The sequence below is a fragment of the Mauremys reevesii genome, linkage group 13 (assembly GCF_016161935.1).
Source record: "Mauremys reevesii isolate NIE-2019 linkage group 13, ASM1616193v1, whole genome shotgun sequence".
NCBI lineage: Eukaryota > Metazoa > Chordata > Testudines > Geoemydidae > Mauremys > Mauremys reevesii.
Genome location: NC_052635.1, coordinates 22,162,889 through 22,186,692, shown reverse-complemented (window position 1 = coordinate 22,186,692; position 23,804 = coordinate 22,162,889). Strand labels below are relative to the sequence as shown.

The 23,804-nt window shown below is 48.4% G+C and overlaps 2 long non-coding RNA genes across 4 annotated transcripts in view; one reads left to right on the top strand and one right to left on the bottom strand.

Moving 5' to 3' along the window:
• Positions 1 to 18,352, bottom strand: part of LOC120380971 — a 35,463-nt gene extending 17,111 nt beyond the window's left edge. The window contains exon 1 of the long non-coding RNA XR_005587895.1: positions 17,897 to 18,352. This is a non-coding gene — a long non-coding RNA (uncharacterized LOC120380971). The remainder of the gene's footprint in view (positions 1 to 17,896) is intronic.
• An 88-nt stretch (positions 18,353 to 18,440) lies between these two features.
• LOC120381092 lies at positions 18,441 to 22,988 on the top strand. 3 transcript variants are annotated; one of them, XR_005587934.1, is made up of 5 exons: positions 18,441 to 18,633; positions 18,936 to 19,189; positions 19,331 to 19,934; positions 20,679 to 20,776; positions 22,005 to 22,019. It is a non-coding gene; the product is annotated as an uncharacterized LOC120381092 (long non-coding RNA). The 3 variants fall into 3 exon arrangements; XR_005587933.1 differs by lacking the exon at positions 20,679 to 20,776 and having other exon boundaries at positions 22,005 to 22,988; XR_005587935.1 differs by lacking the exons at positions 20,679 to 20,776; positions 22,005 to 22,019 and adding an exon at positions 21,119 to 21,133.
• The last annotated feature ends 816 nt before the right edge of the window (positions 22,989 to 23,804 follow it).

Below are 23,804 nucleotides of genomic sequence, written 5' to 3'. Positions count from 1 at the left end.
TTGGGAGATAAACCCCAAATAATACCATCTTGCACTATATAGAAAAACTGCACAGCACAAGCTCATCAAAATCCACCCTCTTCCTCAGTGTGAAGAGAGATGTGCACGACTTCTTGCCCCCCCCATTAGAAATTACATAAACTGGGTTTAATAACAAACAAAATAAATGTACATAAGAACATAAGAACGGCCGTACTGGGTCAGACCAAAGGTCCATCTAGCCCAGTATCTGTCTACCGACAGTGGCCAATGCCAGGTGCCCCAGAGGGAGTGAACCTAACAGGCAATGATCAAGTGATCTCTCTCCTGCCATTCATCTCCATCCTCTGATGAACAGAGGCTAGGGACACCATTCTTACCCATCCTGGCTAATAGCCATTTATGGACTTAGCCACCATGAATTTATCCAGTCCCCTTTTAAACATTGTTATAGTCCCAGCCTTCACAACCTCCTCAGGTAAGGAGTTCCACAAGTTGACTGTGCGCTGCGTGAAGAAGAACTTCCTTTTATTTGTTTTAAACCTGCTGCCTATTAATTTCATTTGGTGACCCCTAGTTCTTGTATCATGGGAATAAGTAAATAACTTTTCCTTATCCACTTTCTCAACATCACTCATGATTTTATATACCTCTATCATATCCCCCCTTAGTCTTCTCTTTTCCAAGCTGAAGAGTCCTAGCCTCTTTAATCTTTCCTCATATGGGACCCTCTCTAAACCCCGAATCATTTTAGTTGCCCTTTTCTGAACCTTTTCTAGTGCTAGAATATCTTTTTTGAGGTGAGGAGACCACATCTGTACACAATATTCGAGATGTGGGCGTACCATGGATTTATATAAGGGCAATAATATATTCTCAGTCTTGTTTTATATCCCCTTTTTAATGATTCCTAACATCCTGTTTGCTTTTTTGACCGCCTCTGCACACTGCGTGGACATCTTCAGAGAACTATCCACGATGACTCCAAGGTCTTTTTCCTGACTCGTTGTAGCTAAATTAGCCCCCATCATGTTGTATGTATAGTTGGGGTTATTTTTTCCAATGTGCATTACTTTACATTTATCCACATTAAATTTCATTTGCCATTTTGTTGCCCAATCACTTAGTTTTGTGAGATCTTTTTGAAGTTCTTCACAATCTGCTTTGGTCTTAACTATCTTGAGCAGTTTAGTATCATCTGCAAACTTTGCCACCTCACTGTTTACCCCTTTCTCCAGATCATTTATGAATATATTGAATAGGATTGGTCCTAGGACTGACCCTTGGGAAACACCACTAGTTACCCCTCTCCATTCTGAGAATTTACCATTAATTCCTACCCTTTATTCCCTGTCCTTTAACCAGTTCTCAATCCATGAAAGGACCTTCCCTTTTATCCCATGACAGCTTAATTTATGTAAGAGCCTTTGGTGAGGGACCTTGTCAAAGGCTTTCTGGAAATCTAAGTACACTATGTCCACCGGATCCCCCTTGTCCACATGTTTGTTGACCCCTTCAAAGAACTCTAATAGATGAGTAAGATATGATTTCCCTTTACAGAAACCATGTTGACTATTGCTCAACAGTTTATGTTTTTCTGACAATTTTATTCTTAACTATTGTTTCGACTAATTTGCCCGGTACCGACGTTAGACTTACCGGTCTGTAATTGCCGGGATCACCTCTAGAGCCCTTTTTAAATATTGGCGTTACATTAGCTAACTTCCAGTCATTGGGTACCGAAGCCGATTTAAAGGACAGGTTACAAACCTTAGTTAATAGTTCCGCAACTTCACATTTGAGTTCTTTCAGAACTCTTGGGTGAATGCCATCTGGTCCTGGTGACTTGTTAATGTTGAGTTTATCAATTAATTCCAAAACCTCCTCTAGTGACACTTCAATCTGTGACAGTTCCTCAGATTTGTCACCTACAAAAACCAGCTCAGGTTTGGGAATCTCCCTAACATCCTCAGCCGTGAAGACTGAAGCAAAGAATCCATTTAGTTTCTCCGCAATGACTTTATCGTCTTTAAGCGCTCCTTTTGTATTTCGATCGTCAAGGGGCCCCACTGGTTGTTTAGCAGGCTTCCTGCTTCTAATGTACTTAATAAACATTTTGTTATTTCCTTTGGAGTTTTTGGCTAGCCGTTCTTCAAACTCCTCTTTGGCTTTTCTTATTACACTCTTGCACTTAAGTTGGCAGTGTTTGTGCTGCTTTCTATTTGCCTCACTAGGATTTGACTTCCACTTTTTAAAGGAAGTCTTTTTAACTCTCACTGCTTCTTTTACATGGTTGTTAAGCCACGGTGGCTCTTTTTTAGTTCTTTTACTGTTTTTCTTAATTTGGGGTATACATTGAAGTTGGGCCTCTATTATGGTGTCTTTAAAAATGGCCCATGCAACTTGCAGGGATTTCACTTTAGTCACTGTACCTTTTAACTTTTGTCTAACTAAGCCCCTCATTTTTGTATAGTTCCCCCTTTTGAAATTAAATGCCACAGTGTTGGGCAGTTGAGGTGTTCTTCCCACCACAGGGATGTTGAATGCAAAGGGGGTTCCAACGAGGATGGATCTAGACTGTTCTCAGTGGTAGAAGATGACAGAACAAGGAGTAATGGTCTCAAGTTGCAGAGGGGGAGGTTTAGGTTGGACATTTGGAAAAACTTTTTCACTAGTAGGGTGGTGAAGAACTGGAATGGGTTACCTAGGGAGGTAGTGGAATCTCCTTCCTTAGAGGTTTTTAAGGTCAGGCTTGACAAAGCCCTGGCTGGGATGATTTAGTTGGGTTTGGTCCTGCTTTGAGCAGGGGGTTGGACTAGATGACCTCCTGAGGTCCCTTCCAACCCTGAGATTCTATGATTCTATGAATTGTATTATGGTCACTATTTCCAAGCGGTCCTGCTATAGTTACCTCTTGGACCAGCTCCTGCGCTCCACTCAGGATTAAATCTAGAGTTGCCTCTCCCCTTGTGGGTTCCCATACCAGCTGCTCCATGAAGCAGTCATTTAAAGTATTGAGAAATTTTATCTCTGCATTTCGTCCTGAAGTGAAATGTTCCCAGTCAATATGGGGATAATTGAAATCCCCCACTATTATTGGGTTGTTAATTTTGATAGCCTCTCTAATTTCCCTTAGCATTTCATCATCACTATTACTGTCCTGGTCAGGTGGTCGATAATAGATTCCTAATGTTATATTTTTACTAGAGCATGAAATTTCTATCCATAGAGATTCTATGGAACATGTGGATTCGCTTAAGATTTTTACTTCATTTGAATCTATACTTTCTTTCACATATAGTGCCACTCCTCCCCCTGCACGACCTGTTCTGTCCTTCCGATATATTTTGTACCCCGGAATGATTGTGTCCCATTGATTGCTCTCAGTCCACCAGGTTTCTGTGATGCCTATTATATCAATATCCTCCTTTATCACAAGGCATTCTAGTTCACCCATCTTATTATTTAGACTTCTGGCATTTGTGTACAAGCACTTTAAAAACTTGTCCCTGTTTATTAGCCTGCCTTTTTCTGATGTGCCAGATTGTTTTTTATGTGACTATTTATCATCTGATCCGGCCCTTACATTATACTCTTCAGTCCTCTGCTCCTGACTATAACCTGGAGATTCTCTATCATCAGACTCTCCCCTAAGAGAAGTCTGAGTCAGATCCACACGCTCCTCTGCAGCAGTCGGCTTTCCCCCATCTCCTAGTTTAAAAACTGCTTTACAACCTTTTTAATGTTTAGTGCCAGCAGTCCGGTTCCACTTTGGTTTAGGTGGAGCCCATCTCTCCTGTATAGGCTCCTCCCATCCCAGAAGTTTCCCCAGTTCCTAATGAACGTGAACCCCTCCTCTCTACACCATCGTCTCATCCATGCATTGAGACTCTGAAGCTCTGCCTGCCTACCTGGCCCTGCGCGTGGAACTGGGAGCATTTCTGAGAATGCCACCATAGAGGTCCTAGATTTCAGTCTCTTCCCTGGCAGCCTAAATTTGGCTTCCAGGACATCTCTCCTACCCTTCCCTATGTCATTGGTACCTACATGTACCACGACCACCGGTTCCTCCCCAGCACTACACATAAGTCTGTCTAGATGCCTCAAGAGATCCGCAACCTTTGCACCAGGCAGGCAAGTCACCATACGGTTCTCCCGGTCATCACAAACCCAGCTATCTACATTTCTAATAATCAAATCTCCCATTACAAAAGATAGATTTTAAGTGGGTAAAGAGATAGCAAACAGAACAAAGGAGATAACCATAGTAAATAAACAAAAGTCGCAAACTGAGCTTAATACACTAGATAGGTAGGATACAAATTAGCAGATTCTCACCCTGAGTCATAAACAGACTGGCAGATTCTTAAGGCACAAGTTGCCTTGGCTTTCCAGGTTTTCTTACTTTCTTTCTAAAAATCCTTCCAGCCTGGGACCATCACTTCCCACAGTTCAGTCTTTGTTCCTCAGGTGTTTCCAGGTGTGTTGTTGTAGGGAGAGTGAGGCACCCTCATGTTGTCATTGTCCCTCTTTTATATCTCTTCCCCCCCCCCACTTACTGGAAAGCTTTTTGGCTGTGACCTGGGTCAAACAGTTCCCATTGAGTAGCACTATCTCTGAGAGGTTTCTATTGTATACAGATCCTGGGGTAATCCTTGTGCTTGTCTGCATTTCCTCAGTAAGCCACTAACATTTGGCTTCATCCAACGTAGCACATTTGAAATACAGAGACATGGTCAATATTCCCAGCTTCAGATACAAACATGATACATGCCTACAAATTGGATAAACACGTTCAGTAAATGATAACCTTTCCAATGATATCTTACAAGATCCATCTCAGTACATCTCAGTTATGTCATATCCATATCATAAGCATATTTCCATAAAGAATATGGAATAGAACATCACACCCTCACTCTCCATTTCAGTGAGAATTCTGAGCATTATCATCTAAAAGATACTCCAAATGCGCAGTCTTTCTTATACACTAAATGGGCTAGAGTCTGGTCCCAGTTTCAATGCTGTAAATCCACAATATCTTCACAGAGGTTATGCCCGATTTAGACTAGCATATCTGAACTCGGGAGCTGGGCCAGTGTATCCATAGTCATCTGAAGAGGTCATGGCAGGTCAGCATTTCTGTATCCTCTGCCTAGACCCAGGCAGTGCTGTCTGTGTTACCTTTAGCATTTTTATCTGCTGGGATAGGCATAAATATTTCAGATTTTGAAAATAAACGTATCTTTAAAAAATAAGTAAAGGAGGTGAAGTGCAGCATCATTTATTCATGGAAATGTCTGTAAGTGGGTATATCATTTATTCATGTCTGCTTCTGTCCTTGTCCCTTTCGCTGGATCTGGAGTGGAGAGAGTGCCTGTTCTCTGGTTATAATGCAGCAGTAATAGTCGGCTGTTCTGATACAGGTGTACAGGGCACCATTCATATCCCAGCAGCCTGCTCCCCTACATGGTAAGGGCGCTAAGTGTGAGTGAGAATGATCGGTGGCATTGGTGAGACAAGGTGGATGAGGTAATATCTTTTATTGGACCAACTTCTGTTGGTGAGCAGTCCTGACCTGAGAGTTTGGTCAATAGTCTGCTGTGGCACGTGGTGAGGAACTTTGTTAAGTTAGGCTCTAGTAAATGTTTTATCTTTATATTTCTTGTAACCATTTCTAACTTTTATGCCTCATTACTTGCACTCACTTAAAATCTCTCTTTGTAGTTCATAAACTTGTTTTACCTAATCCAGTGTGTTTAAACTGGAGTGTCTGGGTACTCTATTTCAAATAATAATTATATTCCCTTAAAGAAAAATGGACTTAATATGTACAAATGTACTGTCCTGGAGAGGGCTTAATGCATGATGGGAAGATGCTCAGTTACTATGGGCAGGATAAGAACCTGAAGAGAATAGAATACATGCTGGTAAAGCAAATAAGCTGGTCAAAGTAAGTTGGTATGTAAAGGTCCATGGAGAGGAGTAATCAGCCTAACTAGTCAGTTGGCTTAGGACTCAGTCACTGTGTTTCTGGGTCTTCTTCACAGCACTGAAGATGTTTTACTTTGGACAATGTGTCTGAGGGACCAACACTCTTGCAAAGAAGATCGCATGCTGTGGGTTTGGTGTGGCATTCATAGATTCATAGACTCTAGGACTGGAAGGGACCTTGAGAGGTCATTGAGTCCATTCCCCTGCCCTCATGGCAGGACCAAATACTGTCTAGACCATCCCTGATAGACATTTATCTAACCTACTCTTAAATATCTCCAGAGATGGAGATTCCACAACCTCCCTAGGCAATTTATTCCAGTATTTAACCACCCTGACAGTTAGGAACTTTTTCCTAATGTCCAACCTAAACCTCCCTTGCTGCAGTTTAAGCCCATTGCTTCTTGTTCATCTTAGCCTCTAAGGATAGAACAAGTTTTCTCCCTCCTCCTTATGACACCCTTTTAGATACCTGAAAACTGCTATCATGTCCCCTCTCAGTCTTCTCTTTTCCAAATTAAACAAACCCAGTTCTTTCAGCCTTCCTGTGTAGGTCATGTTCTCAAGACCTTTAATCATTCTTGTTGCTCTTCTCTGGACCCTCTCCAATTTCTCCACATCTTTCTTGAAATGCGGTGCCCAGAACTGGACACAATACTCCAGTTGAGGCCTAACCAGCGCAGAGTAGAGTGGAAGAATGACTTCTCATGTCTTGCTCACAACACACCAGTTAAGGCATCCCAGAATCATGTTTGCTCTTTTTGCAACAGCATCACACTGTTGACTCATATTTAGCTTGTGGTCCACTATAACCCCTAGATCCCTTTCTGCCGTACTCCTTCCTAGACAGTATCTTCCCATTCTGTATGTGTGAAACTGATTGTTCCTTCCTAAGTGGAGCACTCGCATTTGTCTTTATTAAACTTCATCCTGTTTACCTCAGACCATTTCTCCAATTTGTCCAGATCATTTTGAATTATGACCCTGTCCTCCAAAGCAGTTGCAATCCCTCCCAGTTTGGTATCATCTGCAAACTTAATAAGCATACTTTCTATGCCAATATCTAAGTCATTGATGAAAATATTGAACAGAGCCGGTCCCAAAACAGAGCCCTGCGGAACCCCACTTGTTATATCTTTCCAGCAGGATTGGGAACCATTAATAACTACTCTCTGAGTATGGTTATCCAGCCAGTTATGCACCCACCTTATAGTAGCCCCATCTAAATTGTGTTTGCCTAGTTTATCAATAGGAATATCATGCAAGACCGTATCAAATGCCTTACTAAAGTCGAGGTATACCACATCCACCGCTTCTCCCTTATCCACAAGACTCGTTATCCTATCAAAGAAAGCTATCAGATTGGTTTGACATGATTTGTTCTTTACACACTTTGCGTGTGCAGGTGTGGGGTGGTCTTAATTTCACTGGGATTCTCCAGAAAGAAAAATAGGTTGGGTTTTTTTGGGTTTTTTTTTTTTAGGGCAAGTGGGTTTGTGGCAAATCACAGCAGCCCTATAATATGGTCATATACATGGCCGTTCAAAGACTCCAGGATACAAGAACAAAGGGTCCAGGCAAGCAGCCCCTCCCTCAGTGAGCCCCTCCCAGGCTCTGACTGCTGCAATGCAAGCACCAATGCTGTGTGCCTTGGCCAAACTCTGCCCCCTGGTACAAACATGTTCCTGTGTAGCGGGCTGTGTGGAAAGGGCTGCTGCTCTGTGGCTAGCTGCAGATGGCTATCGCCTGAGACCTAATGGGATGTAGCTGTTTTCCAGGAGCTGTCCTGACCGTTGCTGTTTGGGCGAAGTGGGGCCTTGACCCTGCCTGTAGCTCTGGATTGCTTAATCCTCAGGAGACTTTTGTTCCCGTCAGCTGTGCAGCACGTCACTGGACTCCCGGAATTGTCTTTGCAGGGTGTGAATCCCTGCTTTGTTTGTGGAAAACGCTCTCCCATCACAGGTTAGGATTATTCTCAAAACCTCACTCAGAGCTGGTCCTGCTTCCCGGCTCTTCAGTCTGCCAGGTGCTACCAGGCAACAGCCGTGTCCCGGGCTGCATGCTGCATCCGTCAGTACATGATGGGTTAGATCTGCACTGGGTTCCATTAAGCTAAGGCTGATAGTGGGGCAAAGTCCCTCAAGATGTAAACTGCAATAGGGCAAGGCACTAGCAACCTGTATGGTACTGGGGTGCCTGGGAGTGACCAGCCCAGCTCCTGAACTGTGTGCTGCTCATGGGGCAAGGGTTGTGAATAGTTAGAAAGCCCAGGTGATGTGCTGATTCAGCATCTGCTGGCAGAGCAGCTATGGAGTGCACCCAGCTCCTGTTTGCAGCTCCCCCTCCCCACTGGAATCCCTGCCACATTTTCAGAGGGGTGTCAATCCACGCTTCAATCTTGGCAGCTGCAGTTTTGCAGGAGCAGACAATTGGGGTCAACCAGCTGTGAGCCCACTGGATAGAATTTACAGGGACCCACATGAGATGGGGGTGCTGATGACATTTCCTGCCAATGGCTCCAGTCCTGCAACTGAGGCAGCTGGCTGGAACTGTGCAAAGTTGCACTGAAGTCAACAGGGTTCTGGGTGAATACCCGGTACAGCCACTCGCTTGTGCCCTTGCAATTGCAGGACAGGAACCTATGTCTGTATTCCGATACTTGTGTCCACAAATGAGTAAGGGCCCCAGATTGCAGAGGCAGCTGTTGAAAATGCATCCCTTAGGGTATTAATTTATGGTTCTCAAAATCTATATAAGCACATGAAAACAGCAAGACTGGGTCAGACCAATGGTTCATCTAGCCCAGTATCTTGTCTTCTGACAGTGGCTGATGCCAGGTGCTCCAGAGGAAATGACCAAAACAGGGCAATTATGGAGTGATCCATCCTTTGTCACCCAGAACCAGCATCTGGCAATCAGAGGCTTAAGGACACCCAGAGCATAATGTGTCCTTGACCATCTTGGCTATCCTCCATGGACCTATCTATTTCTTTTTTGAGCTGAGTTATAGTCTTCACAACATCCCCTGGCAAGGAATTCCACAGATTGACTGTGCGTTGTGTGAGATACAACACATGACAATGAGGTGGCTAAATCCAATGAAACGTTGCAAACGCATTGGAATTCAAGGGACAATGATCCTTCCATTTGAGGCTACTCCCTCTTATAACAACACTCAGATCCACAGGTAGAAGGTGCTAGAAACGTGCAGGACACTTTGTGAACAGTAGAGAATTAAGTCTCCCAGCCCGTCTGCCATGAGCCAGGGAAGTACGGTCCCCATTTTACAGCTGGAGAAGCAGAGGTACAAGGAGTTCGAGTCACACAGTGAGTCAGTGACACAGCCAATGACAGAGACCAGATCACTTGGTCCTTACCTGCTAGCCAGGCTTTCCCTGTTTCCTCAGCTTGTGCCCAGCTCCCAGGCTTTTGCTGTAAATAAACATCACTTTTGGAGAGCTGCTACAGATGGTGGCTGCTCCGGAGTTCGTGCTCTGCATCAAAGTTTCATTAATTAAAGCTTGTTTCTTGCTCATGGAAAATCATTTGAAAGAATAATAAAAAAGCAGCCAAAAATAACCCCGTTCTCTTGGAAATTCCAGCACTTCCACTTAGAAAGGTCTGAATACCCTGCTCTGAGGTCCCTGCTCCAGCTCCCTTCGCTCCCTTGATTCCCAGAGGCTAGGGGTCTGGTAGCTTATTCAGAAAGGTCAAGTTTTTCTTACCACATTTACCATGCTCTCTTCATTGCACACTCTAGCCTGTAGATTGTTTTCAGTGCTCTCAGCTCGGTCAGGTGGCTGTTTCACTACTTGAAAAGCCTGGCTTCAGGCTGGCCCTAGCTCTGCTGTTTTCCTAGTTGCTCTCAGCTGTGTATATTTTTAGCCCCGAAGGCCAGGCGAGGGACAAGGACGCCTCTTGTGACAGAGCACTCTCGCTCTCCATTCCGCTGTGGAGTGGTGGTGGGGACAGCATGTGGGTTGCTTTGGAAGTGAGGCTATGCTCCAGCTGGTCACATCAATGGGTCTGCACGAGGCCCATGACAGGTGGTGCTCAGGTAATCAAACCCTTCCTTTGAGCTGATTAAACTTCAAAACAGCCAAATCAAAATTAGTCCCAAGCGAATGTACCATCTGCACACCTAAGAGCACAGCGCAGGTGGGTGGAGAGGAAGGCTGGTCCAGTGGTTTAGGTGCTAGGTGGGAGGCTTAGAAGACTTGAATTTTGTTCCCTCTACCAGAGACTTCTCCTATGACCATGGCCAAATCACTTAATCTCGCTGTGCCTCTGTTCCCTAGCTGTCCCTGCTAATAAGCATGGGATCTGTATGCAGGAGGCCACCAGCTCATTACTCACGCACAACCTCTGCTTTGTATGTGCTCATAGAAGAATGTATATGCCTGTCAGGCTCCCTGAATTTCTAAAGAGGGAATCCAGCCTGTCTGTGCCCCATCTCCTGTAGTGACCTACTGGCTGCATGCGGGGCTGGCTGGTTATACCAGAGTCTGCACACAGACTAAGGGGCCAGCTTCTGTGGAGCTACACGGACTCACGCGGGCCTGAGCTTGCCCTATTGACACAGAAGGAGCCAGGCCCCACTGGAACTGCGTGATCCACGCAGCATGTTAGTGATGTTGAGCGCTAGCTGCACATCACCGAGAAACTTGTATCTGACTGTGAGTCATTGCCAGGCAACCCAGAGACGTCCCTCTGAACAGCCACTGATGGCCTGGGGGACAGCGGGAGTTTCTATGAACAAACCTTGTCCTGCTGAATTAGTACAGTGAGACTATGCTAGCCAATAGTCCAGCAAATGACCTGGCAATGAAGGCTGTGATTAGCCACCTTGAGAGAATACTTCCTAGCGAGGTGACGAACTCGTATCTGACACCCAGCAGAAGTTTGGTGTATGGCAGGGTGGGGTTAGGGAGTACCCCACACGATGGAGCATCAAACACAATGGCTTGAGCCCTGGCTTCTCCCAGGTAAATGGATCAGCGGGAAAACCTGTCAGCATCACTTAAAGCATCTCGCTGATGGTCTGCAGTGGCTTGTCCAGATCCACCCATGCCACAGTTCTTAAACTGCATGGCAACACCCCTACTAGGGGGAAGTTCTCTCCAGCTCAGCGACTGATGGAGCAGGCAGTTAAATCCGTGAGGGCCAGATATTGAATCCGATGGTCCCATGAGTGAATAAGAGGGGGATACATAGGGAGAGTGTCCCCAAGCTCTGTGAGACACGAGAATGCTCCCAAAGGATGCTGGAGCTCCCCCTGCACTGAGATCAGGGCACGTGGGGATGGAGCGCAGCTCTGCAGTGGCAGAGAGGAGCTGGTACCACATGTCACCAGCCATCCTAGATGCAGCGTCTGGCCCAGCGGAGGTGGAGAATGGCGATGACCCCAGTTCTCTCTTGGGGACACCCAATGCCCCACATGTGAGGGTGCAGTGCGGTGGGGAACACAGCGGTGCCCCTTTGGGGTGAAGCGGTGTCTTTCACTCACAGACGCACACAATGGCTGTACGTAGTTTCAGCATGGAGTCTGTGACCCCAGGGCAGACAGCCCCTGGGAGCTGTGTGTAGCCCCAGTCTCTACTTCCAGAGAGGAGCGTGATGATGAGGCTGGCTTCTCTTTACCACCTGCTAGGAGTAGCAGTAGGAGCAGGGGCCAGGTATTCTCTAGCTTCCCACGCCCAGCGTAGTGCTAACGTCTCCTCCTCTATCCCTGCCGATGAGACCAGTGCCTCCTGGCTGGGCACAGTAATTCCTGGTGTAACCTGTTAAAATCCATTGTCGAAGGCTGGAATTAGCTCCTGGCTCCTGTAGGAGGAAGAATGCTGTATGCGCGTGAGTGCCTGTCACACACTGGGCCATTAGGTACAAGTTGGCATTTATGATGCCACTGAAGGAATGCCCTGGCCAGACCTCCGGCCTTTGGTGATCAGTATATCCGGGCGGACAGAGTGCGATCTGATCTCTTCATTGCTGCTAACCCTCTCTGTTCTAAACACATCTTGATTTTTTCCACAGGCTTAATGCAGGTGTGGTTGCCCCCCTGAGATCCTTTGAGACTGGAAATGCATATCAGTTATCTGCCACAACGTTGTCATGCCTATGGGATCGGTCTGCAGCTGGATGATAGCTGGGTGCCCAAACTCAGGCCCAAGGGAGGCAAATTCCTAAGCTGCAATCAACACCAATGATCTCACTGCAGTCACCAAAATACCTTATAATCAGTGGGGGCTGGAAATATCTGAAACTGGATAGGCAAACCGCACACAGGGAGGTGCTCGCAGAGTTAGTTTACAGCCACAGGCCTGGTTGGAACTGTATTAATTCACAGTGGTTCTTTGAAATGGGAATTTTTCTGGCTGCTGCCAAAGCCAAAGCTTTCAATAAACACAATTGAAAAGTAAATAAATAAATTTTAAGTCTCTAGCACTTATGGTTGCAAAAATAACCTTGAAAATGCAAATTGAGCATAAACTGATACAGGGATATCTGCCTGAGTCTGCAGACAGCCTGAAACAATAGCTCTCAGAGATGTGAACTTCCCCAGTTTGTTTCAATGGGATGTTGACTCTGAAGTGGAATGATGGCAATTTAAATGCCAATATTATTAACTATTTCACGTATTGGAAAGGAGAGGGACAGTTTGGTCCGTAGCAGCAGGTAAAAATCATAGCATATCTGAGTCATAGATGTTAAGGCCAGAAGGGACCTCTGTGATCCTCTCATCTGACCTCCTGCAGATCACAGGTGAGAGATTTCACCCACTAATTCCTGCAGTGCAGAGGATTATTCTTCCCGGCCTTGCAGCTGAATTAGTGAGTCCAAAAATGTGATTAAATGCCAGGTGTGTACTGCCCTCCCTGCCTGCCCTGGGGAGCCACCACTGTTTGCAGCCAATCCTTCCTCCCTTACTGGTAGACAGCTCCACTTCACTCACTGGCAACGGAAACAGTGTTCTGTCTAGGTCCCTAATTCTAGGGGGCAGGGAAAATGTCCCCTCTCAGCTGGAGAAACAGAATAACATGCTTCATCCAAAGATCTCAGTGTGCTTTACAGAGGTGAGTGTCATCTCCCACCCCACTTTACTGATGGGGAAACCAAGGCATGGGAAATTAAGCAGCTTATTCACCAGCACCCAGCAGTGGGGCTGGGACTAGAATGTATTTATCCTGGTTCCCAGTTCTGGCTGTCCCACAAGACACTCCCTGCCCCCCAACACACCCTGCTGAGTGCTCCGCTGGATTATTAGGCCCAGCCTACAAGCAGTGAGTTAAAAATATTGGGTCAAATTCTGTTCTCCATTGCACCTGTGCAGCCTGGCAGACTGACACACCCGTCATTAGCTGAAAGCAGAACCTGACCCATAGGGTCTACAGGCCCCACACTAAACCAAGGCTGGGAGTGGAGCCGTACTGGGCTACGGAAGCCCAGCCCCTCAGCAGGGGCAGGACATGGTCCCAGTGGCGGAACAGTTTAAAAGGACAGTGGTTGCCCTGGAAAAGGGGGAACGAGCTGCATGTGGCACTGGGAAGCAAGGCTGATATGGCCAGTTGTGTCAAGAGGGGCAACAGCTTTGTGCAGGCTGCTCTAGCAGTGGAGACTTGGTTCCCTCCTCTCCCTCCCTCCCAGAGCTGAAAGCCCCACGTGTGACTGACTGACCAGGACATGAGAGAGGAGGAGAGTCTGCTGAGCCAGTGACCATGCCCCACACTGAGGAGCTGCAGGCTGATAGGAAGTGATCCGGGGGAAAACATAATTTGGGGTAGCTCAGTAACTGGGCTGGCTGCTTTGATAAACGCATGTGACCCTAGGCTGGGACCCAGTGGACTGGGGGTGGGGTGGCTGGGTCCCTCTATCCTACACCCCCATAGTGACAGAACCTCTTGGGAGTGCTCAGGCCATGCAGGGTGATTGAGGCTGCAGCCGGGGCCCCCTCTGGCATGACTAAACCAGCAGAAACCATAAGGCCATACCCTGACCACTAGGCCAGCTGATCATCAGATCTTCCTGCTACCCCTGCTAATTTCCTTATATGGGGAGTGAATCGGTCCCTATCTAAGCTTCATAGAATGGGACTGAAATGTTACCCATTGCTTCTGGGATCAGTGGGAGAGGGGGACAAGGGAAAGGTGCTCGTTTGCATGTGTCTAATCAGGCATAAGCTCCCTCCTTAGCAGGGGCTGCTCAGACTTCACTCCCTTTGGTCTAGGGCTGGGCATGCAGTGGGCCAGATTCCTTTGAAAGGAGTGTGAGGCAGATGAAAGGAGGCAGGATCCAGCCAGTAGTTGGCTCTGTTGGGGTAACATGAGCACAGGCCAAGGAAACAAACCCAAGAGCTCTGAGAGGTTCCTTGGGCACCAAGTGAGATTTCAGCCTGATCTGGCTGGCAGTCCCTCAGCAAGCACATGCAGCCCTCAGCCAGTTTTGTGCGTGTGTCACATCTCTGGAGTGAAGGTGGCAATGGCAGAGCCTTTGTTGTCACCATCGTTATATTTCCTATCCACAGTTGCACCACAGCCCCAGTCACTGTTCCATGGACTGAACTAAACAGTGATGGCACGAGAGAGGCTCCGCGAATGAACGGAGACTTCAGCCTTGTCTGCTTGGCCAGGGTCCAGCTGTCTCCCCAAGAGAAGAATCTACTCAGGAAAGGCAGTGAGAATCATAGAATATCAGGGTTGGAAGGGACCTCAGGAGATCATCTAGTCCAACCCCCGGCTCAAAGCAGGACCAATCCCCAATTAAATCATCCCAGCCAGGGCTTTGTCAAGCCTGACCTTAAATACCTCTAAGGAAGGAGATTCCACCACCTCCCTAGGTAACCCATTCTGGGGCTTCACCACCCTCCTAGTGAAAAAGTTTTTTCTAATGTCCAACCTAAACCTCCCCCACTTCAACTTGAGACGATTACTCCTTGTTCTGTTATCTGCTATCACTGAGAACAATAGATCCATCCTCTTTGGAACCCCCTTTCAGGTAGTTGTGTTGTGTTGTATCTCTCCTGGGGTCCATGCAGCTACACCAGGGATGCAGCATCTGGCTTAGTGTGTATTGTGCCTTTAAAACAAGAAGAAGATGGGGATGGGGAATTCCCCCCTGATCCCAGTGCATGCTGGGAAAAGTGTCATGGGGAGGGAAGATTCCTCTGTTCCCAGGCAGTAGATCTTGAGAGAAAGAAGTGGGAGGGACTGAAAGTCTAGGAGGCTGCAGCACAAGAGGGGTATGGAATGGACCATGCTGGAGCTTTCCCTGCATTGCCACAGCCTGGGGAGACCTTCCTAATGGTAAAACTGGAACAGCTGCTGTGAATCCAACAAACCCCAGCACTGGGACGAGGAACATATTCAAGGTGGGCATTGTTCCCTGCACGTGAGTTCTGTTTGATATTGAAATAGCAACATGAGCACCCACCTAGAAGCAAGAATGGGAGAGAAGCAGCGAGTCAGGCAGTACTAGGGGTCAGAGGTTGGGAAGTCCATCCTGTAAACTCACTGAGTGCGTAAAAGTGGAGAGCCAAAGAGGAAGGAATCAGGATGTGCTGGAGCCAAAGGATTTGTAGGTCAAGACTTTTGTTCTCCAGTGAGCTGGTTTCAGGCCTCACGCATCTCCAATGAACATCACCATGTGTTACAGCTGCACCTCAGGCCACCCCTGGGAAAGTTAAGTAGTGCACGGATTGACTCTGGCCATTCTTTCTCTGCTGTGCAGCTGCTTTCTGCTCCTTTCAGCTTAAAGCACTGGTTTTGTTATGACAACAGCAGGAGCAGCCACAACTCAGCCAGCTATGATTACATTTCCCCCAGGAGCAATCATGCAGGTATGTCACTGTCAGTCATCCTGATTAAAACCTTGACATTTCAGTTCAACGCGCTCCTTGCTCACGGAGTAACGGGTCAGGAGAGCAGCGCTCTGCTCACTCTCCAATCGAATTGGGTAGTATACGTAAGATGGAGACACCACACAGATAAAAAGTTGTGTGAAAATCCAGATGGGACTGGTGTGGGTTATATAAATATTTGCTGCTCTAATTTGGGGCATGTAACAACAAAGGTGGGGTGGCTTAGACCAGTATTAGCTTAGACGTGTTTGGTCATAAACCATTGTCCAGTTTCAATGGCTTTGTACTTGAATTAAACTCTTGGGGCTGATTAAGTCCTTCCAGTGGGTTTTTACCTCTCCAGCTAAACAAATGAGAGCCTGCTTGATAATAAAGTGTGAAAAGCCACTGGGTGAGCCTGAGACAGCGCCTTGAATTCCTGTCTACACTCACTCTCAAGGTGAGATTGTAGCATGGGTAGACGCACCCGCGCTAGCACTGCTAACTATAACAGTGTAGACGCAGCAGCATGGGCTTCAACATGGGCTAGTAACACACGTATATGCCCAGGGGCCTGGTGCGCTTGTACAGCCCATACTGAAGCCTGTGCTGTTACAGCGATGCCATTTCTTTCAGTAACGCTAGCGCAGGTAAAGCTAGCATGGGTCTGTCCACCTGAGCTGCACTAATACCTTGAATTGCAGTGTACACATACCCTTGGAAATCAAACTATTGCTAACTGGGTTTTAGCCATGAGTTCTTCTGAATTAGTATTGAAAATGGCATGTGTGCTAGCTGGGAGAATGTGTGCACTGTTTTCTTAAATCTATAGCAGGAAACTAGGCGGGTAGAGGGGAGCTGGAGTTTCCAGGCAGTAACTCTGCAGTGATGGGGGTTGAGACAGAACCGCCTTAGGGATGGCACGGCAGACTGCTTGCTTTACTCTCATAAGGTTTCTTCTTTGTTTAGAAGGAAGTGGTGCTCTGATTCGCTGGCATTGCTATATGGCAAAACACAACTGCAAACACTAGCCAAAGCTGAGGACCCAGGGCCGGATCTTAGTTTCCTTTCTGGTCCCTGACTCTGTATAGGGTCCTGAAAGCTGCTAAGAGAATAATACAACCCAAGATGCCATATTAGTTCTGAGCTATAGCGGAACCCCCACATCAGTCACTAGAGTAAACTCAGCTCAGCTGTGCCTGGATTCACAGACAAGAACAAAGCTGCTGTAGAGATAAATTTCCAGCCATACTTGACCATAGCACTTCCTAACCCACTCCATTTCCTGGCCTCTGGTGCAGGGGGTGTGGCCATGGGAAAGGAGTGTGTGGTCATGGTGTCCTTTAACCATCGATCAACAGCTATGGCCTCCTGGTCTCCTACATAGCTGATGTTATTTAGAGTAGCCCTGAGGTGGCTCTGATTTATGGAGTGGACTAGCCTGGCAGACAAATAGAGTGGATTACAGATACATTTGCATCCCCACTCCTGAAATGTGACAAGCCCAGCTTGACTCTAGCTCAGGACCTGGGTGGGTGTAAATCAGACTAGCACCTGACACGCTAGCTAAAATAAAATCCCAAAGGCTCCCAATCTTCATGCATAAACTGACCACCTCCCAGGGTCAGGGAGGAATCTCCCTCCATATTACAGTACAGATTGTGTACAACAGACCAAGTTCACTGTGGACTGAATTCTGAGCTCATTTACATGCTGCGCAACCATGCTCAATTCGATTGTGTTGCAAATGAGAGGAGGCAGGAGGAAGACAGTCTGTGTGCACATGGCTTGACCACTAGCTGGAAATAGTTCTCTTCAGAAAGAGCCGGTTTTATTTTCGAGCCATGGAGTCCTCTCAGGTTATTACCCAGCATGCAGCACAGAAAACAAAGAGTGGTGATTCCAGAGTAAGGAACTCAGCACTGGTACTAAGGGGCTTGTATAAAAAACATTTGCTCTCCCAGCACAAAAGGAGATCCCACTCAGGACTGCCTGCCAGGCAAAGCAGCTGTGTGTCCTCCAGGCCAGTTCAAAGAGAAACCAGGGAAGCTGACAGATTAGGGGAGAGTTCTGTGTTATGCTTTTCCTTACTATTTCACCCAGTGTCCCGGAGCATTGTGTTCTGGCTTGTTTGAAACAGGCTGTCTTGTGTCACTGCAGATGTTTGCTCTCAAGAGGCGAAGTCTCCAGCAGGGTCCAAGCCGGTAGGGACCTGCTGAAGGAGCCCCAGTGAGAAGCAGAGGTGCTGAAGCCAATGGAGTTGAGGGGCTCCCCCCTTGAGCACAGTGCAGACACAGGACCTATTGCTGAGAAGGGCACAGTCCCAGACAGACAGCTTAGCACACGCTGCACCATTGTGATGGGGAGATGAAGCTTGAAGGGGTGAAATGAATGAGCTGCGATTCCAGGGTGAGGAGTCCCATTCCCTGGGAAGATATTGGAATTCAGAACCTGGCACAATGGCAACGCGTCAAGATGAATGTTCAATAGTAACAACAGTAATGTCAGATTGAGCCCCCCGGGGACTGGGCCAGCTGGAGCAGGGACTGGGGCTTGGACTGTGATTGTGAGGTCAGTGGAAATGCAGCAGCCCCATTGGTTAGCTGTTCAGAGCAGATCAATGGGGTGTCACCATGCTGATGCTCTCATCTCTCCGTGGTTGTGTTGGGACAATCCCTGCCCCTCAGGCTCAGTGCTCCAGGCTGCCCCAAGGAGAGGCTCAGCCAGCAAGGACACAGAAACAGTGACAGGGAATGGGGACTGTGGGCAAAGCACAGCCCCTCCCTCTGGCGAGGGCAGGCAGAGTCTCTGGACCGGACTGATAAGGGGTATGGAGGTGACTGTCCATTCTGCGTCTCTCCTAGGCTCACTCCCTTTGTGGGGGTGTTTTCGGAGACGGGGCTGAGGTGCAGAATTCAGATCTGTGTTCAGATTTCTCACACCCCAAAGGGACGGGACAGGGGATTGGCTCTGGGGTTTTGGTTTAGCTATTTGTAGAGAGAGAAAAAGAGAGAGGTGGGGAGGGACAGAGGGAGCTAAACCTAGACATGTCAATGAAGAAAAGCCCCAGGGGTGGAAGGGACCTTGTTCCACTCACCCTCCCATTCAGAAGCCATTTTTCCCTTTTCAGTACCTCAGGTGTCTCGGCCCAAACTTTTCCTGCGAAGAATAATAAGATGATCCAGTGGGGAGTTCCTGAATCCACCCCGTGACTTTGGCAAACTCCAGTTGTGGAAAGAGAAGACATGGTGCCACTAGAAAGGCAAGGCCTGAATCCGGATCGAGTTTGTTGGACTGATGAGCTCGACTTTTTGGCTTGAGGAGAGAGTTCAGCAGAAGTGCAGGAATGTCCCTGGGCAGAAGCAGTCCTAACAGGGTGCACAGGTGAGCATGGCAGCTCTGGGATAGCCCACTGGGGATGGCACCGCCTGGCCATTGCTGTCTCTCCAGTGATGAAGTGGAGACTCAGCCAATGCCCGGAGGAGCTGGACACTCTTGTTAGAATTGTGTATTTTGTTTCCACAGATCGAACAGTGCCCCAGCATCCTTAGTCCATGCAGACAGAGAGTGGGAGAAGAGAGAGAGAGAGGTTGGAGCCCATCAGCCAAGCGCAGCAGAGCCCCCGTGAACAGTGCAGCGTGGTTTGTTCTCACACAATGTGGATTCGCACAAATGGGATTTTCCTGCATGTGTCTCTTGCCTTATTCGCTCTGTGAGCTGTTTGGAGTGGGCATGTGTCGGAGTTGTGTTGTGTCAGAGCACAGCACTTTCACGGCACTAACCCCATGTCTGATACTAACCCCACCCCTGATCTGCACCCTGACTCAGTGCCATGCAGACCACAAACCCTTCCCTTCCACTTGCCACCTTTCCTCCCTTCTAGGTCATAGAGAGAACAGGAAGCTGTGTTTTCCCTTCAGTATGCTCAACATGCTCGCAGCTCTGCATTAAGACAATGACTATAATCAATCTCATGCTTCAAGGCTTCCACCAGTCATCTGCAGGGGTCAGGAAGGAAGTTTTTGCCTCCTGATGCATAGTTGGCCAGATGTATTATGGATTTTTTTCACCTTTCTCTGAAGCAGGGGTGTGCAATAATTTTGACAGAGGGGCCACTCTGTGAATTTTGGTAAGTTGTCATGGGTCGCACATTTCTACTATATTAATGGAGGGGGTGCGGGGTCTGGGAGGGAGTTTGGGTGCAGGAGGGAGCTCTGGGCTGGTGCAGAGTGTTGGGGTGCAGGAGAGGGTGAGGGGTGTGGGCTCTGGGAGGGAGTTTCATTCAGGAAGGATCTCTGGGCTGGGGCAGAGGATTGGGGTGCAGGATGGGGTGCAGGGTCTGGGAGGGAGTTTGGGTGCAGGAGGGGGTTCTAACCTGGGGCAGGGGTAGGGGTGCAGGATGGAGTGCAAAGTGCAGGGTCTGGCTGGAAGGTGCTTACCACAGGAGGGTCCCGGCCAGCGGCACAGCAGGGCTCAGGCAGGCTGCCTGCATGCCATGGCCCCACGCTGCTCCCGGAAGCGGTTGCGGCTGGCTGCTGCTCGCATGTCTCTGCGCGCCCCTTGGGAACAGGGGGACAGCAGGTCTCCGTGCACTGCCTGTGACTGCAAGCACTGCTCTCATTGTCTGGTTTCATGTGGAGCTGCCTCCCCTCCCGCCAAGGGCATACAGAGACATGCCAGCAGCAGCTGGCCGCTTCTGGGAGTGATGTGGGGCCACAACAGGCAGGCAGCCAGCCTGAGCATCCCGCTGCACCATGGGACTTTTAGTGGCCCAGAGATCACGAGTGGGCAGCCAAAGAGCCTGGCGGGGCAGACAGAAATGTTAGGCCGGATCAGGCCCGCTGGCCGTATTTTGCCCACCTCTGCTCTGAAGCATCAGGTATTGGCCACAGCTGAAGGCAGGACACTGGAGAAGATGACCCAAAGCTCTGAGGTGGTATAGTGAATCCTCTCTTCCCAGACACTTAGCTGGTGAGTCTTGCTCACATATTCAGGGTCAAACTGATCACCAGATTTGGGGTTGGACAGGAATGTCCTCCCAGGTCAGATCGGCAGAGATCTTGGGTTTTTTCTCCTTCCTCTGCAGCATGCAGCAGGGAATCACATGCTGGGACCATCTGGGCATATCCCACCTAATCAGCTGCCTGCCACTGCAGGGGTCTCAGGCACTGGGGGTACCACGGTCTCTCCTGTTCTCTGCCTGCCACACACAACAGCTTGTCTCCTGAGATCTGAAATGTGGGCAAGATATTTAGCTGTGGTTTGGTCAGATAAAATCTGAGTTATCTTTTATCTTTCGTTATATGTAACCAGGACACAGCGAGGGAGAATGACCCAGTGAGTCAGTGACAGAGCTGGAAATACAGCCGAGGAGCCCTGACTCTGAGAGGCCCCAGACCTTAGGGCTAGAGCATTGGCACCATCTTTGGGCTCAAGAGAGGAGAAGGCCAATGGTGCTGGGAGCAGCGAGAGAGAGCAGGAGGAGTCAGTGCAGTGACTGTTCCAGCAGCAGAGAGAGCAGGAGGAGTCAGTGCAGTGACTGTTCCAGCAGCAGAGAGAGCAGGAGGAGTCAGTGCAGTGACTGTTCCAGCAGCAGAGAGAGGAGGGGGAGCGAGAGCAGCACCATGAAAAAAATCGAGCACAAAACTCAAAGGGGGAGTCCCATGAGGGGGTGATCACAGCTGCAGCCCTGCTGTGAAATGGCCCCTCGGTGCCCTGAAGAGGGAGCGACAGACACTGGTGACTGGGAATGTGGGCAACTCTGGGTATGTTACCAGTGGGGGAGGAAGCGTTGGCCCTTCCTCCCTGCTAGCTCCCCTCAGGGGGAGCGCTGGAGGCCTGAGCAAGGGGGACGGGGCAAAGTGTCTACACCGGTTAGAGAAGGGCTGTTATAAAGGTACCGAACATCCACTGAGGCCCATGGCAGATGTGGGTCGGGGCCAGGGATAGGAGGCCTGAGCTAGGGGTGCAGATGGGACCATCGGAGACTCAGTCTTGGAGCTGCAGAGTCGTGGTCTCCTCCTTGAGCAAAATGGAGGCCCAGGATCTCTCCCTAAGAAGGGTCCATTCCCAGAAAGATTGCAACAAGGCAGGGTGGGATGCAGGGGGACCCGACAGCTGCTCAGGCACCCTGCTACAGCTGTATTCTTTCTCGGTTTCTCTCCCTGGTCACCTAATTCCTTCATTTTTTGATCCTTAGTGGTACAGCATCACCAGGAGATACATGCATCGGACTATCCCACTGCTCCATGGCTAGAGCACTGCCTTGAGAGGTGGAAAATCCCTCTGCAAATCCTTTCTCACCCTCAGGCAATGGGGGAATAGAGCCTGGGTCTCCCACATCCCCAATGAGTGTGTTGTCCACTGGGACCTGCCTGCAACTGCTGCTGATTTGTGTGGAGCGAGGCAGGTGCCAAACTTTTTCTCCCGAGTGACACAGGTACCTGAGCTGCCTGCCTCTGGGGGCACTCCCAGCTGTGGATCACTAGCAGAGATCAGCCCTCCCTGCATCCCTGACTTAGGCCCCAAGCTCCAAGAGAGGAGCAGGATTTACGACTCCGGCTTTTGTGAGTGGCATTCTAAGGCGCCTCTCCCCATTCATTGTATAGGGAGCCTGGGTGCCTAACTCAGGCTCTGTGGCCTGCAGTGATGTTCCTGTGGTTTTCTAGTGGCCTAAAATGTAGGTGTTGTCATGCTCAGCATCGCAATACCTCAGTGCCTTGTAGATCCAGGTCTCAGATACTGTAGTGATGCGCACCACAGAAAACCCAGGCGGAAATTAATAACTGTCTGCAGAGCAGAGTTTGAACAGTGTGCTGTGAATAAGGCCTCGGGTTACACACTGAACAATGAAGATGTAACAGAATAGTGAGTAGCAGCTCATTCAGGGAACACTTTTCACCCCATGGAGTGTGGAAAAATAGAAGCTGGGACCGTGTAACTAAAGACTGGCTCATCATGTATACCCACAAGAGGGCTTCATTATGGCTGCACAGGAAAATCTTAATTCTGGAATTTCCTACCTTTTGGGTACTTGACTTTGCAACCTTAATAATGTTCTTTTTAAAGTAGTTCATGTTTTTGGGGTGTGTAATAATTTATACAAGCTAGATGGAGACTTGTGGGGCTCTGCCCCTGTGAGGGGGAGAAGCACAAATGATGGGGCAGAGTTAAGGCTGGGGCGGATTTCCAGGTTTCCTGAGGTTTGCACTAACTGTCTGTTCATTTTCCCATTTGCCAATTGTTTGGCATTTTAACACCGCTCTTTGGAATGCGTTGGTTTGTTTCCACCTCACCTTTCTCTCAAACTTGGTTTTTATTTGGGAGCTCGACTTAGAGCTTGGGTTTGCTGCTGAAGGGGGGCTGGTGCAGGGGGCTCTCTGATTGCGGGTTAGGCTGCCCTTTGGAGCCCCCACTCTCTGCAGGCTTTTTTCTATGTTTAGTGAAACAAAGTGAAGGATTCTTTGAAACAAGTCCAAGTGGGAACTGGGATTGTTTAGTCTGCAGAAGAGAAGAGTGAGGGGGGGATTTGATAGCTGCTTTCAACTACCTGAAAGGGGGTTCCAAAGAGGCTAGAGCTCGGCTGTTCTCAGTGGTGGCAGATGACAGAACAAGGAGCAATGGCCTCAAGTTGCGGTGTGGGAGGTTGAGGTTGGATATTAGGAAAAACTTTTTCACTAGGAGCGTGGTGAAGCACTGGAATGGGTTACCTAGGGAGGTGGTGGAATCTCCATCCTTAGAGGTTTTTAAGGCCTGGCTTAGTTGGGGACTGGTCCTGCTTGCAGCAGGGGGTTGCACTAGATGACCTCCTGAGGTCCCTTCCAACCCTGATAGTCTATGAGTCTATGGTTATTTAGTGCAACATACATAGCTGCCACATCCATGCCCCTTTATAAAAAACGGCCTAGTGCCCATGTCTTAGGAGGAACTTAGGATCATTCCAGCAAAGGGGCAGAAGGAGAGATGGCAGGTCCAAGGCGCAGGTCTTTTGCAGAAGCTA